Below are 17,450 nucleotides of genomic sequence, written 5' to 3'. Positions count from 1 at the left end.
AGTCTGCTGCAATTTAACTGATGTGGACAGAATGTATGAGACTTCAGAATTAGAAACAAAGGATTTCATTACTCATCGCGTAGCAGGCTCACATCAGTTCCTCTTTCCTTCTCTCTAAGCTTCACAGTATTAACCCAGGGATGCCGACACTGTAGGTTTTAATTACATCTGATGAACTCCAAGCCTTAGGGACTTGATCACCATTGCACCTCCCTCAGCATGCTCTATAAGTAGATACAATGTTCTGTATATTGCATAATTTTAAAAAGCTTTCCCTTTTGCTCAGGAAGGAGACACTAATTTTTTTTTAGAAAAACAGTTATTCAAATATAGTTGAAAACAAAGGAAACCAAATTTCTGTTCAAAGACATATAAAAATATGATAGGCCTAGAAAAAATAGTCTCCTAGCAGTATTTACTAATAATCACTGTCACTGTCATTGTCCTCCCATTGTTCATCGATTTGCTCAGGCGGGCTCAGTAACGTCTCCATCGTGAGACTTGTTGTTACTGTGTTTGGCATATTGAATACGTCATGGGTAGCATGACAGGCTTTGCTGTGTGAGCGAGATACTCTCGGTAGCTTGCCAGGCTTTCCAAGAGGGGCAGAGGAATTGAACCCAGCTTGACTGGGCTGGTTGTGCGCAAGGCAAACGCCCTACCACTGTGCTATCGCTCCAGCCCACTAGTAATCATATCTATATAAAATTGTTCTTTTAAAACCAAAAGCTATAGTACAGATAACTTGAATTGTATCAGATAACACCATGTAAGTAACTTTTTAAGAATATAAGTCCCTGTTGCCTTATACAAACTGTTTTTAGCAAGCTACACTTTACATGGGAAGTCCCTAGAGCATTTAAATACTTTGCATTAAGAAGGTCATATAGGCGCATATGTTGCCTGAGCTCATATGCTGCTTGTGCCCACGTGGCCGAGCAAATGTGGGCTGAGAACATGTGTCACCTGCATCTCTCACCTCTTGAGATGTGTACTTTCATGCTTTGGTGTCTAATTCTAGGATGTGTGTAGGGGCTCTCTCCGTCCTTGGAGAAGCCTATGTTCTCTCTTGAGTATGTTACTCTCTCTCTCAGATATGAAGTCATGAAGATGTTCAATCAAGTCAATGAAACAGTAAGATAGATATCCAGCAAACTGAAAGAGGACATGAAAGAAACAATGGACCGCACAATCGAGAAATAGAGAAAGAAATGAGAGCAGAAATTGGAAAGCTATGCACAGAAATGTCACGAATCAAACTCATCTCACACTCAGAGCAAACAAAGACTCAAAGTGAAAGGATGGAAAACAATCCTGCAAACAAACAGCCCCTTCAAAAAAGCTGGGGTGGTCATACTAGTATGTGAAAACATCATTTTTAGGTTGAAAAAGATTAGAAGAAAAAGCGAAGGCAATTTTCTCTTCATCAAGGGATACATACAACAGGAAGAAATCACATCTTAAATGTATACGCACCTAATGAGGGAACACCTAAATATTTAAAACAACTGCTAATAGATTTTAAGGAGGACATTGCTAGCAACACAATAGTAGTTGGAGACTTCAGCATCGCCTTATCACCTCTGGATAGATCAACAAGAACAAAACCCAGCAAGGAGTCATTGGCTTTGAAAGAAGAAATAGAAGAGAAAGGGCTTTACACCAAAAAAAGACTACACATTCTTCTCCAATACGCATGGAACATTTTCCAAAATAGACCATGTGCTAGGCCACAAAACATACCTCAATAGAATCAGGAAGATAGAAATAATATCAACCAACTTTTCAGACCACGATGCACTGGGGATAGAAGTGAATCACACACAGACACGAAGAACCAATTCAAACACCTGGAAATTAAACAATTCAATACTGAACAACGAGTAGGTCAGGAAGGAAGTCAAGGACGAAATCAAAGGATACCTGGAAACAAATGAGAATGAAGACACGAGCTACCAAAACTTATGGTAGCAGCGAAAGTTGTATTTAGGGGAAAATTTATAGCTCTGCAAGCATATCTCAGGACTGAAGAAAGGATTCATATAAAAACTTGACCTCACAGCTCAAGACCTTAGAAAAGGATCAATAGAAAGAGCCTAAATCAGGCAGAAGGAAAGAGATCATAAAACGTAAAGCAGAAATCAAAGACATAGGAACCAAGGATACAATCTGAAAGATGAATGAAACCAAGAGCAGGTTCTTCGAGAAAATAAACAAGATAGATAAACCACTAGCAACACTCACAAAGAAATAGAGAGGGAGAAACCTAATAAACCGAATCAGAAATGAGAAGAGGGTATCACAGCAGAAACCAAAGAACTCCAAAAGACCATAGAGACGACTTTGAAAGTCTGTATGCCACGAAACAAGAGAACCTAGAAGAAATGGAAAAATTCCTGGATTCCTATCATCTTACAAAACTGAATCAAGAAGATGTAGAGTACGTGAATAGACCTATTAACATCAAGGAAACTGAACCTGTAATCAAAAGTCTTCCCAAAAAACAAAGCCCAGGTCCAGATGGATTCACTAGCGAATTTTTCCAAACATTTAAAGAGGACCTACTGCCAGTCCTTCTCAAGGTTTTCCAGGAAATTGAAAAAAAACTCTTCAAAACAGTTTCTCTGAAGACCATATCTCTCTAATACCAAAAGGAAACAAAGACACCACAAGAAAAGAAAACTACAGGCCAATATCCCTGATGAACACAGATGCGAAGATTCTTAACAAAATACTAGCAAATAGAATTCAGCTACTCATCAAAAAGATCATACACTTTGGCCAGTTGTGATTCATCCCGGGAATGCAGGATGGTTTAATACTCAGAAATCAATCAACCTAATCCATCATATCAAGAAAAGAAAAGATAAAAATCATATAATCATATCAATAGATGCAGAGAAAGCATTTGACAAGATCTAGCACCTGTTTATGATGAAATCCCTCGCCAAAATGGGAATAGAGGGGACTTTCCTCAATCTAGTTAAAGCCATCTAACACAAGCCTACAACAAGCATCATCCACATTGCAGAAAAAGAGAGCCTTCCCCCTAAGATCAGCAACGAGACAAGGATGTCCACTCTCTCCATTTCTGTTCAATATAATACTGGAAGTAATTGCAATAGCGATTGGGCAAGAAAACGATATTAAGGGCATCCAGGTAGGAAAGGAAGTAATCAAGCTCTCACTATTCGCAGATAATATGATACTATACTTAGAGAACCCTAAAACCTCTACCAAGAAACTCCTAGAATCAATAACTTGTATAGTAAAGTTGCAGGCAATAAAATCAGTACCCAAAAGTCCATGGCTTTCCTATAAGCAAATAGAGAAAGAGAAGAAAGTTACATGAATAAAACAATCCCGATCACAATTGTGCCCCAGAAAATCAAGTACCAAGGAATCAGCTTAACTAAGGGAGCAAAGGACCGGTACAAAGAAAACTACAAAACGCTACTTCAGGAAATAAAACAGGACACGGGGAAATGGAAAAATATCCCCTGTTCATGGATTGTGAGAATTAACATGGTCAAAATGGCAATATTTCCCAAAGCACTGTACAAATTCAACATGATCCCTATTATGATACCCATGACATTCTTCAAAGAAATGGAGCAAACACTCCTGAAATTTATATGGAACATTAAACCCCCACAAATAACTAAAGCGATTCTTGGGGAAAATAAAAATGAGAGGAATCAAGCTCCCTAACTTCAAACTCTACTACAAAGTAGTAATAATTAAAACAGCATGGTACTGGAGCAAAGGCAGAGCTGTAGACCAAAGGAACAGGGTTGAATATACTGACATATCCCCCCAAGCATACGATCATCTAATGTTTTATTATGGGCAACAAAAGTAAAGTGGAGCAAGGAAAGCCTCTTTAACAAATTGTGATGGCAAAACTGGACGGCTATATGCAAAAAAGTGGGCTTGGATCTCTACTTAACACCATATACAAAAGTAAGATCAAATTGGATTAAAGACCTCAAAATCAGACCGGAATCCACAAGGTACATTGAGAAAAATGTGGGCCACACCCTCTATGACATTGAAGCTAATGGTATCTTCAAAGATGTCATGCCACTGTCCAAGCAAGTGAAAAGAGACATAGAAAAATGGGACTATCTTAAAATAAGAAGCTTCTGCAACTCAAAAGTAACATTGACCAAAAATACAAAGACAGTCTACAGAATGGGAAAGGATTACTTGATCACTTGACTTCCCATTAATCGTCGATTTTCTAGAGCGGGCACCAGTAACATCTCCATTTGTCCCTGTCTCATGCTAGTGTAGCCCAATGGCATCTGTTCGCTCTAGGAACACGAAGAGCCTCAAACCAATCGTTCATGATCTTGATGAAGAAGTCTGACAATCTGGTAGGTAAGAGGCCACGCAGTATTTTGACATCTCGTGGAATCCAGTCGGTAATAGCTCTAGTCCAGCGGTCGTCTCTAAATCTCATTACATGACAAGCCCATCTGATTTTTGGCACCTTGGCAAACGAGACAGCATCCCTGATTTTTGATCATCGATGGAGGTCGGAACTCTGGATTCTTTCTCTCATTTGGTCAAAGTCGGCCAGCATTTGTGCCGCTTGGCTAATGTTTAGTGTCATTAAAACAATGTCATCAGCAAAGTGGAGATGGTGTAGTTGCCGACCATCTATCTTCACGCCCATTTCTTCTCATTCCAGTCTTCACATGATGTTCTCGAGGGTGGCACTGAAGAGTTTCGGTGAAATGGTACCGCCCTGCCAAACCCATCTCTTGACATCAGTGATTACTTCTTTGTAGAATGGTGAGATCCTGGTAGTGAAACCGTAATAGAGCTCATGGAGGATCTTGATGTATTGAGTTTGAATGCCCTGATTGGCTAGGGCTTCAATGACTGCTTCCGTCTCAACAGAATTAAAGGCCTTCTTTAAATCAATGAACGTTAGATGGAGCGGCATCTTGAACTCCCGAGAAACCTCAATGTGCTTGGTTATCGTGTCGATATGGTTAATGGTGCTGAATCCTTTGCAGAACCCAGCTTGCTCACATGGTTGTCCTTCATCTAGTGTTCTGCCAATCCCATTCAGGATGACTCGAGTGAACAACTTGTAGATGACAGACAATAGGCAGATGGGGTGATATTTGCCAATGCCATGAATGTCTACATTCTTGTACAGTAGTACAGTCCTGCTGGTTTTCCATTGGGACAGAACCTTGCATTCAGACAGGTAGCGTGTGAAGAGCCGAGCCAGCATATTGATGAGTATTGACGGTAGGTTCTTCAGGTGTTCAGGTCTGACCTTGTCTGGGATAGGTGCTGTTCGTTTCTTTGCCAATGAAATGGCGTGTCAGATTTTGTAAGGGAGAACATTAGGAACGACATATCCATCCTGTGGTATTTGGTATGTTGGCAGGTGGACATGGCTATCAAAGAGATTTGAGTAGAAGTCATGAATAATCTTCTCCATTGCACTTCTGGAAGATGTGATAGATCCATCGGGACGCTGGAGGGCAGTCATCTTGGTCTTCTAGTTGGCGAAGGACAGGCGGGCGTTACGAATACTTTTCCCAGCTTCTGCCACATCTACCAGCACTTCTGCTCTTCTCTCTTTGAGGTTTTTCTTTATCAAATCTCTGCACTGCTTTGTGAGCTCGGACATTCGCTTGCGGTTGCCCGAGGCATGTGCCAAACCACGTTGGTGAATAAGCTCAAGAGTTTTCGAAGGCAGGAGTTTTTTTGTGGCTATCTCTCTCTTGGCGTTCCTCGCACAATCATGGAGGTGCTGAACCGGTCGATCTTATTCCTCGTCAATGTTGTCAACAATGGCATCTTCCCATGTTGCCGCAATAGTGCCAAAGAGCTCCCAGTTGGTGGTCGTTCTGGGAGTTCTCTTTTTTAACCTTGCAGCCCTTTCTCCCCGCTCTGTGAAGTAGAATCTTGCACGAAGGAAATGGTGGTACAATCCCGTTCAGAATTTTGGGACAACAGTGACATCGGTTAGGCAAAACCGTCGATTGAATATGATGTGGTCTATTTCGTTGTGGAATCATCCACCAGGAGATTCCCATGTCCAACATTTAGATTCGGCCTTCTGGAATCTTGAATTACCATGGGTGGTCTTGGTCGACATGATGAACTCAGTCTCTCACCCTGTTCGTTCCATTCTAGGCCATGGGTCCCAATGTGAATTTCTTCTCGGTCCTATCTTGGCATTTAAATCACCCACAATTATCTTATAGAAGGTGTGTTCTTCTTTGTAGAATTTCTCCAGCTCCATGTAGAACCTCTCAAATTCTCCTTCATCATAATTGGATGTTGGTGCGTAGACAGCGAAGATAGAAACTGCCGGCAGTGAGCCACATCTATTCAAATGTAAATGCCTGATTCGGGTTGTTAGTCATTCGAATGAATCAATGCTCATGGCCAAGTTTGTGTTTACAAGGACACCGACAGCTCCGACAACCTCTTTTATCACATGTTCTGAGAATAATTCTTCTCCAGTGTCGAAAACAGCCTGATGAGATTGGTGCCTTCTTGTCTCGGTCAGACCAATGATGTCATTCTTGATCTTTCGCACTTGTACCATCAGGTCCTCGATTGATGCATCTGATGCTAGCATACGTGCATTGAAAGTACAGAAGATCATTTTTGTCTTCCTTTGTTGTGGCAGCCTAGTTCAGCCTTGAGATTTTATCGGCTTCTCCTTTCTCAACCTTCTCAATGCTGCAATATTGGTGAAGCCTTCAGGGTCAGGGAAATGAGACCCATTATAATTACTGGTTTTGGCATAACAAATACACAGCAGATCGCTTGCGAGACTCTGCCGTGCGGGCGGAATACTCTCTGATAGCTTGCCAGGCTTTCCGAGAGGGATAGAGGCTTTTGGGGCAACCTCTAATAGCACAGCGGTAGGGCGTTCGCCTTACAAGCGGCCAACATGGCCGACCCGAGTTCGATTCCTCCGCCAGTCTCGGAGAGCCCGGCAAGCTACCGAGAGTATTGGATATGCCAGACACAGTAACAACAAAAGTCTCCAATGGAGACGTTACTGGACCCGCTCGAGCAAATCGACGATCAACGGGAGGGCCTTTACCTTTTACCTTTACCTAATGCCCTTGTAGGTGCTACCATATTTGAACCATATCAAATATGGTAAGGCAGTTCTGGAAGATGGGTATTTAGTGTCTTATAATGTGTCCGGAAAGCATCCTGGAGTGTGGCGGCGGCTGGGTAGTGAAGGTAATGAAGGTAGTGGAGGTCTGCCGGTGAGGTATTTATCTGGTTAGGATTCCTGGTTTTCACCCAGGCTGCCTGGGTTCAACTCCCGTTGTGGGAATGATTAAAATCAGGAGCACCACCCTACCCTGCCCTGTCTGCTTCCACCAACCACCAGAGACCCAGGGATTGGATTGCAAACAGAAGACCCACCCTACCCCTACCGGGAAAGGATATTCACTGAATACACATCTGATATTGGTTGATATCAATGATATGCAAAGTACTGGTTGAACTATACAAGAAGAAAACATCCAACCCCATAAAAAATGGGGCGACGAAAGAATAGAAAATTTCTCAAAGAAGAAATCTGAATGGTTAAAAGGCACATGAGAAAATGCTCTAAATCATTAATCATCAGGGAGATGCAGATCAAAACCAAAATGCGATATCATTTCACACCACAGAGACTGGGCCACACACAGAAGAGCAAAAGCAACTGGTGCTGGTGCTATGTGTGGAGAAAGGGACCCTCCTTCACTGCTGTTGGAAAGCCGACTGGTTCAGCCATTTTGCAAAACAGTATGGAGTATGGACGATTCTCAAAAAATTAGAAATTGAGCTCCCATTTTACCCAGAAATACCACTCCTGGGAATATATCCCAGAGAGGCAAAAAAGTATAGTCAAAGTGACATCTGCACTTGTTTGTACATCGCAGCACTCTTCACAATAGCCAGAATCTGGAAAAAACTTGAGTGCCCGAGAAAAGATGACTTGTTAATGAAACTTTGGTAAATTTACACAATGGAGTACTATGTAGCTGTTAGAAAATATGAAGTCATGAAATTTACATACAAGTGGTACTATATGGAAAGTATCATGTTAAGCGAAATGAATCAGAAAGAGAGGGACAGATATAGAAATATTGCATTTGTCTGGGGAACATAAAGTAACCAAATAGGAGACTAACACCCAAGAGTGGCCGAGATAGTACCAGGAATTTTGCTCCATGGCTTGGAGGCCAGCCGCACATTCTAGGGGAAAAGGGAGCTCTGATAGAGAAGGAACACCAAATAAAGGGTGTTGGGAGGATCCTCCCAGGATGGGAGAAGCATGCTGAAAGTAGACTATAGACCAAACCTGATTGCCACTCAATGCCTCTTTTACATACCACAACACCCAAAATGAGAGTCATAACAAAGTGGAATTCCCTGCTACAAATGCAGAGTGGGATAGGGGGCATGGGGGGTGGAGGGATACTGGGATCCGTTGTGGTGGGAAATGGGTACTGGTGGAGGGATGGGTGTTTGATCATTGTATAATTGAAACCCAAGCATGAAATTTTGTAAATCTACAACTGTACCTCATGGTGCATGGTGTCTCACTAATAAAAATTAAATTAAATTAAATTAAATTAAATTAAAAAAAAGAAGGTTGTATAATTCTCCTGAAGGCACAATATGGCTGGCTAATGGCTTATATTAGTGCATGTGCATGGGCCATTCGCTTTTATTCTGATGATACAGCTTTGCGATGTTTCATTGAATGATTTTTAAAATCCTTAGTCAAATAGCTTTATTCAAAGGTTATGTTTAAATAACAGTTAACATTTTGAGAACACATAAATTTGGAGATAAGGGTGGAATTGTTAGCTTTTCATCTTTGATTCAGCAAATTTAAGTATGAGTTGGAAATTTCCTATTTTACCATTTTTTAAAAGAATTCTTTTTGAGGCAATATTGATTTATCATATAAAATTTCAGTTAGGCAACACTATTTTTCAACATTTTTATGCACTACATCATCACTTGAGCACTTGATATCCCGTAACTCATAGATTTGCTCGAGCAGGCGCCACTAACATCTCCATTCATCCCTGTTGCATGCTAGCGTAGCCCAATGGCATCTGTTCGTTCTAGGATCATGAAGAGCCTCAAACTGATCATTCAGGTTCTTCACAAAGAAGTCTGACCATCTCGTAGGTGGGCATCCACGTGATCTTTTGAAGTCCTGTGGAATCCAGTCTGTGAAGGCTCTACTCCAGCAGTTGTCTCTAAATCTTGTTACGTGTCCAGCCCATCTGATTTTCGATACCTTGGCAAACGAGACAACATCCTTGATTCTTGAGCACTGATAGAGTTCTGAACTCCGGATTCTTTCTGTCATTTGAGTGAAGCGTGATACTCCAAGCATAGCTCTTTCTATTCCTCTTTGAGAGACCCGAATACCGTTCTCATCCTGTTTTCCTAGGGGCCAAGTCTCAGAGGCATATGTTAATGCAGGAAGAACAGTGGAATCGAAGAGATGTGCTCGTAGCTGGAGGGAAGAACCTCTTAGCTATTTCTTCAACACTCTTGAAGGCGTTCCAAGGCGCTCTCTTCCTCCTGCCCAACTCAGGTGCCAGGTCATTTATCATGTTGACTTCTCGACTTCAGGTACACATAACTGTTGCATTCAGAGTTGGTCGTTCTGTTGAGAGTGAATGGAACATCAGGAACAAGACTGTTTCTCATGAACATTGTCTTTGTGAGATTCAGCTGTAATCTGAACTTTCCACACTCACGGTCGAAGTTGGTCAGCATTTGTGCCGCTTGGCTGATGTTTGGTGTTATTAGAATGATGTAATCAGCAAAGCAGAGGTGCTGTAGTTGCTGATCATCTGTCTTCACTCCCAGTCTTTCCCATTCTAGTCACGCATGATGTTCTCGAGGGTGGTACTGAAGAGTTTCGGTGAAATAGTATCACTGTGCCGAACCCCTCTCTTGACATCGATGATCACTTATTTGTAGAATGGTGAGATCCTGGTAGAAAATCCGTAACACAGCTCTAGGAGGATCCTGATGTATTGAGTTTGAACGCCCTGATTGGCTAGGGCTTCGATGACCACTTCCGTCTCAACAGAATCAAAGGCCTTCTTTAAAACAATGAATGTTAGACAGAGCGACATCCTGAACTCCCGAGAAACCTCAATGAGCTTTATTATCATGTGGATATGTTTGATGGTGCTGAATCCTTTGCAGAACCCGGCTTGCTCTCATGGTTGTCCTTCATCTAGTGTGCTCCTAATCCTATTCAGGATGACTTGAGTGAACATCTTCTAGCTGACAGACAATAGGCAGATTGGGCGAGAGTTGCTAATGTTGTAGATGTCCCCTTCTTTTATAGTAGTACAATCCTGCTGGTTTTCCATTGGGACAGAACCTTGCATTCAGACAGGTAGTGTGTGAACAGTCACGCCAGTGTATTGATGAGTACTGACGGTAGGTTCTTCAGGTTTTCAGGTCTGACCTTGTCTGAGCCAGGTGCTCTTTGTTTCTTTACCGACAAGATGGCGTATTGGATTTCAGAAGGGAGAACACTGGGAATGACATATCCATCCTGCGGAATTTGGTATGTGGGCAAGTGGACGTGGCTATTAAAGAGATCTGAGTAGAAGTCATGAACAATCTTCTCCGTTGCCCTTCTGGAAGATGTGATAGATCCATCAGGACGTCAGAGGGTAGTCATCTTGGTCTTGTAGTTTGTGAAGGACAGGCAGGCGTTACAAATACTTTTCCCGGCTTCTACCGCATCTACCAGTGCCGCTGCTCTTCTCTCTTTGAGGTCTTCCTTGATCACTTCTCTGCACTGTTTTGTGAGCTCTGACATTAGCTTGCAGTTGCCTGACGCATGCGCCAAACTACGTTGGTGAATAAACTCAAGAGTTTTCGAAGACAGGTTTTTTTTGTCGTTATCTCTGTCTTGGCATTTCTTGCACAATCATGCAGGTGCTGAACCAGTCGATCATATTCCTCGTAAATGTTATCAATGACTGCATCTTCCCATGTTGCCGCAACAGAGCCAAAGAGCTCCCAGTTGGTGGTCATTCTGGGAGTTCTCTTCTTAAACTTTGCATTTCTTTCTCCCCGCTCTTTGAAGTAGAATTTTGCACGAAGGAGATGGTGGTCCTATCCTGTTTGGAATTTTGGGATAACAGCAACATCAGTCAGGCAAAACCGTTGATTGAATATAATGTGGTCTATTTCTTTGTGGAACCTTCCACCGGGAGACTCCCATGTCCAACGTTTATATTTGGCCTTCTGGAACTTTGAGTTACCATGTCTGGTCTTGGTCAACATGATGAACTCAGTCTCTCACCCTGTTCATTCCATTCTAGGCCATGGATCCCAATGTGGATTTCTTCGGCTGATCTTCTCGGTCCTATCTTGGCAATAAAGTCATCGACAGTGATCTTTTACAAGGTGTGGTCTTATTTATAGATCTTCTCCAACTCCATGTAGAACTTCTCAATTTCTCCTTCATCATAATTGGATGTTGGTGCGTAAACAACAAAGATAGAAACTGCTGGTAGTGAACCATGTCTATTCAAGTGTAATCGTCCGATTCTGGTTGTTAGGCATTCGAAAGAATCAATGCTCATGGCTCAGTTCATGTTGACAAGGACACCGACACCACCGATGCCTTTTGTCGCATGTTCCAAGGAACAGTTCTTCTCCAGTGTCGAAAATGGTCTGATGTGATTGACGACTTCTCGTCTCGGTCAGACCAATGATCTCATACTTGATGTTTCGCACTTGCATCATCAAGTTCTCAATGGATGTATCAGATGCCAGCGTACATGCATTGAAAGTACACTACATCATCGTCACCACCAAATGTCTAGTTTCTATCAATCACCATAAATATAATAGTCTACCGTATTACCCTCTCTTGGTCAGTATTCATCTTTGTGTAATTGAGAATACCCTTACATCGTTCTTAGAGTGAAATTGTAGTTGAATGAGGCATTGAATCTCAAATTGATTCTGCGTTGGAAATTCTTTCTAAATGAGATCTAAAGAAATCATGAAGCTCTTAAAAATAGTATAGTAATTACACTATCATTCCTAAAAATAGGAATGATTGTATAGTGACTAAGGCATTTGTCTTGCCTGCAACTCACCTGGGTTCAATCCTAGGAACCATCTCTGATCCTCCAAGCCTCACCAGAAGTGATCCCTGAGTACAGAGCAGGAGTAAGCCCTGAGTACTGACAGGAGTGACCCAGAACCAAAAACAAATAAATAAAATAGAATTAAGTTTTATATGCCGTGTTTGGTAATTAATGAAGTTGACTTAATGCTGCATTATAAATAAATAATAAAACATTAAATAGCTTTGATTATATGGGACCAAAGGCGGCTTTTGGGGGTGTGTTGCATGAATATACATTCATGACATTCATAAATATTTCGTGAATGTTCTTGACTCTCCAGAAAACCTCATTTCTCTCGCGTCTCTTATCTCAGTGCCTCTGACTGAAAGAATATTCACACAACAGTGGTGACTGCCAGGCTGCCGAAAATATGGAGACATGAGAGGAATCACCCATTTCCTGTTCCATTCAGCCTGGAGTTTTCAGTCACAAGCACCCATACCTGGATTTTCTGAGGATTCACTCATGGGTCAGGCTCAACCCAAGCATGTGGAAAGGAGCCATAAGCATGGAAGTGGTTGAGCTTTGGAGGTTTTCTGCTGCTGGGGATGGCCCCTTTGGGGTGGGTAGGGACTCCCCTGCCCCCTCCCGGTTGCTCTGAATCAAACAGCCTGGCGTGGGTTCTGGCAGTATAGCCATGATGTACAATATTATTCTTTCCTAAATGGAACATAAGAGCTATTATATTTAGTGTTGCAAACAAATTATAGGGCTGCTGTAAAACTCATACCAAGAAACCTTTCCTACCACAACTTGTAAGTAAAATTATTCTGCATACAAAACGTTTGTAGGATAACATTGGCTTGTTCTTTCTGCAAGGATATTAGGTTTATTGGGTACTCCCATCACAGTGCTCCCATTTCTCTGTGTTTATTTGTAACTTATTTCTTTGTGCTCTGATAACTTGTAAATATTGTTATTCTCTTCTTCTTAAGTCCTTTGCATAGTTAATTCAGAGCAATGTCCTTTTTGTATGGACACACTGTAGCACTGTAGCACTGTCCTCCCATTGTTCATCACTTTGCTCGAGCGGGCACCAGTAACGTCTCCATTGTGAGACTGGTTGTTACTGTTTTGGGCATATCAAATACGCCACAGGGAGCTTGCCAGGCTCTGCTGTTTGGGCAGGATACTCTCGGTAACTTGCCGGCCTCTCAGAGAGGGGCGGAGGAATTGAACCCGGAAAGACCGCATGCAAGGCAAAGAAGATAGTTAATGCTATACTTGTGCTAAGAAGACAGTTAATGCTATACTTTTGTAACTTGGGAGTTAATTGACTCTCTATGATATTTACATCCTGGACATCTGTGCTCTTGACTTAAGCCTCAGCTGCCCTTAAATCCTAGCACCCCAAAAGTCCTGACAAGGGACTTGATGGACCAAGGACAAGCAGTGAGCTATGTGCTACACTGGCATCAAAATGGGCCTGGCCAAAGTGCCATAATGCATAACTATAAGTTAAGAGCATGTCCATGGACAAATTCTGTCATGATCCAAAAATTAATAACTAGATTCAGACCCTGCTATGGTTCGGAAAGATTAATATCGCCTAAGCACTGTAATCTGAGTCTGTGGCAAGATGTTCCCAGGAGAGCCGTCCTACAAGCCTCAATGTATCTCTTACTGTGTCCATACAAAAATAAGTAATATGAAGATGTTAATTAAGATGCTGATTAAGTTACTGGACTAAAGAGAAGAGGAACATCCTTAGGTGGTCTTTCCACCCTGGAGCCTGATGGGCAGTCAGGAAGGGCTATCTTTTTTTTTTTATTAGTGAAACACCATTAGGTACAGTTGTAGACTTACAAACTTTCAAGCTTGGGTTTCAGTTATACAATGATCAAGTACCCATCCCTTCACCAGTGCCCATTCTCCACCACCAATGATCCCAGTAGCCCTCACACCCCCAGCTTATCCCTCCACACCCCACCCCGCCTCTGTGGTAGGGCATTCCCTTTTGCTCTCTCTTTCCCTTAGGATGTGGTAGTTTGCAATCAAGGTATTGAGTAGCCATCATGTTTAGTCTATAGACTACTTTGAGCACGCAACTCGCATCCCGAGAGAGTCCTCCAAACATCCTTCATTTGGTGTTCCCTTCTCTAACTGAACTGCCTTTTCTCCCAGCATGTGCTTAAAGGCTTCCAAGCCGTGGAACAGACCTCCTGCAATTTCTTTCAACTATTCATGGGTGTTCGTCTCCCATTCTGTTACTTTATAATCCACAAATGAGTGCAATCTTTCTGTCTGTCCCTCTTTTTCTGACTCATTTCACTGAGCATGATACATTCCATGTAGAACCACTTGTATGTAAATTTAATGACTTTGTCTTTTCTACAGTTGCATAGTATTCCATCGTGTAGATGTACAAAGTTTCTTTAACCAGTAATCTGTTCTCGGGCACTCTGGTATTTTCCAAATTATGGCTATTGTGAACAGTGCAGCAATAAATATAAAGTGCAGATTTCATTTCGATCGCAGTTTTTTGCCTCTCCAGGATATAATCCCAATAGTGGGATTGCTGGGTCAAATGGAAGCTCAATCTCTAATTTTTTAAGAATCGCCCATACTGTTTTCCAAAAGGGCTGAACCAGTTAGCATTCACACCAGCAGTGAAGGAGGGTCCCTTTCTCGCCACATCTGTGCCAACACCAGTTGCTTTTGTTCTTTTTGATGTGGGCCAGTCTCTGTGGCGTGAGATGATATCTCATTGTTGTTTTGATATGCATCTACCTGATGAATACTGATGTAGAGCGTTTTCTAATGTGACTTTTTGCCATTCGGATTTCTTCTTTGAAAAAATTTCTGTTCATTTCGTCGCCCAATTTTGTTATGGGTTGGGATGCTATCTTCTTGTGCAGTTCAACCAGTGTTTTGTATATTCTTGATATCAGCCCCTTCTTGGATGGGTGTTGAGCAAATATCCTTTCCAATACAGTAGACTGTCTATGTATTTTGGTCACTGCTTCTTTTGAGGTACAGAAACTTCTTAGTTTAAGATAGTCCCATTTGTCTATCTCTCTTTTCACTTGCTTGGCAAGTGGCGTGTCATTTTTGAAGATACCGTTAGCTTCAATGTCACAGAGGATTTTGCCAACCTCATCTTCAATGTACCTTATGGATTCTGATCTGTTGCTGGGGATTTTAATCCATTTTGATCTTACTTTTGTAAATGGTGTTAGGTAAAGATCTGAGCTCAGTTTTTTGAATTTAGCTGTCCAGTTATGCCAGCACCATTTGTTAAAGAGGATTTCCTTGTTCCACTTCACATTTCTTGCTCCCTTATCAAAAATTAGATGATAATATATTTAGGGGAAGGTGTCAGTATATTCAACCCTGTTCCATTTGTCTACAGCTCTGCGTTTGTTTCAGTATCATGTTGTTTTAATTATCACTGGTTTGTAGTAGAGTTTGAGGTTGGGGAGGTTGATTCCTCTCATTTTTTTCCCCAAGAATTCAGGAGTGTTTTCTCCATTTCCTTTAAGTCTGTCAGGGGTATCCTTATAGAGATCTGATTGAATTTATACTATGCTTTGGGGAATATTGCCATTTTTAAAATATTAATTCTCCCAATCCATGAGCAGGGGATATCATAGAAACTGGGAGAGTTTCTGTTTCTTCAATTTCCTGGAAAAGCTTGAGAAGAACTAGAAATAGGTCCTCTACAAATGTTTGAAAAAATTAGCTTTTGAATCCATCTGGAACTGGGCTTTTGTTTTGGGGAAGACATTTGAGTACAGTTTCAATTTCCTTGAATAATAATATGACTATTCAGGTATTCTAGATCTTAATTCAGCCTTGGGAGATTATAGGAATCCAGGAACTTATCCATATCTTCTAGGTTCTCTTGTTTCATAGCATACAGACTTTCAAAGTAGTCTCTAATGACCTTTTGAATTTCTTTGGTTTCTGTTGTGATATCTCCCTTCTCATTTCTTATTTGGTTTATTAGGGTTCTCTCTCTCTCTTTCTTTGTGAGTCTTGCTAGTGGTTTATCTATCTTGTTTATTTTCTAGAAGAACCAGCTCTTGGTTTCATTGATCTTTCAGATTTTTGGGTTTCCATGTCATTGCTTTCTGCTCTAAGTTTTATGACCTCTTTCCTTCTGACTGGTTTGGGTCCTTTTGTTGGTCCTTTTCTAATATCTTGAGCTGTGACGTCAAGTTGTTCATGTGGACACTTTCTTCCTTCCTGAGAAATGTTTGCAGAGCTATAAATTTTCCCCTTAACATGGCTTAGCTGCGTCCCATAGGTTCTGGTATCTCATATCTTCATTCTCATTTGTTTCCAGGTATCTTTGATTTCTACCTTGATTTCTCTCCTGACCTACTTTTTGTTCAACATTGAGTTGCTTACTTTACAGGTATTTGATTTGGTTTTCTGCATCTGTACAAGGTTAACTTTTATCTTCAGGGCATTGTGGTCTGAGAAGAGAGTTGATACAATGTCTATCTTCCTTATTTGGTTGAGGTATACTTTGTGGCCCAGTGCATGGTCTATTCTGGAAAATGTTCCATGTGTACTGGAAAAGAAGGTGAATTCTTTTTTGGGGGATGTAAAGTCCTGTATAGATCTATTTGCCTTATGTCTTCTATTTCCTCCTTCAGAGCCATTATTTCCTTGCAGAGTTTTAATCTTCTTGATCTATCCATGGGTGTTGAAGTCTCTGGCCATGATTGTTTTGCTTGCAATGTCCTTCTTAAGATCTGTTAGCAGTTATTGTAGGTATTTGTATGGTCCCTCATTGGGTGTGTATACGTTTAGGAGTGTGTTTTATTCCTACTGTACATATTGCTTGATTAAAAAAACTGCTTTCACTGTCCCTCCTAATATTTTTCAACCTGAAATCTAGGTTGTCCGATATGAGTAAGACTACCCCAACTTTTTTGTGGGGGTTGTTTGCTTGCAGGGTTGTTTTCCATCCTTTAACTTTTAGTCTGTGTTTGCTCTGACTGTTGAGATGAGTGTCTTGTAGGCAGCAGAATATTGGGTTCTGTCCCTGAATCCATTTTGCCACTCTGTTTCTCTTAATTGGTGAAAGTAGACCATTGACTTTGAGAGAGATTACTGCTACAGGGTTTTGTGTCATCTTTCTGTAAGGGCTTGTTGTGCCTCTACCGGTTTGCTTTGTCTGACAGTAGCCCCTTTAGCCCTTCTTTTAGGTTTGGTTTTGAGTCTATGAAGTTTCCGACCTGTTGTTTGTCTACAAAATAGTGTACCATTCCTTGAGTTTGAGTGAGAGTTTAGCTGGATAAAGTATTCTTG

Source organism: Sorex fumeus, unplaced genomic scaffold, assembly GCF_029834395.1.
Source record: "Sorex fumeus unplaced genomic scaffold, SorFum_2.1 ptg000058l, whole genome shotgun sequence".
Taxonomy (NCBI): domain Eukaryota; kingdom Metazoa; phylum Chordata; class Mammalia; order Eulipotyphla; family Soricidae; genus Sorex; species Sorex fumeus.
This window is presented reverse-complemented; position numbering follows the sequence as displayed.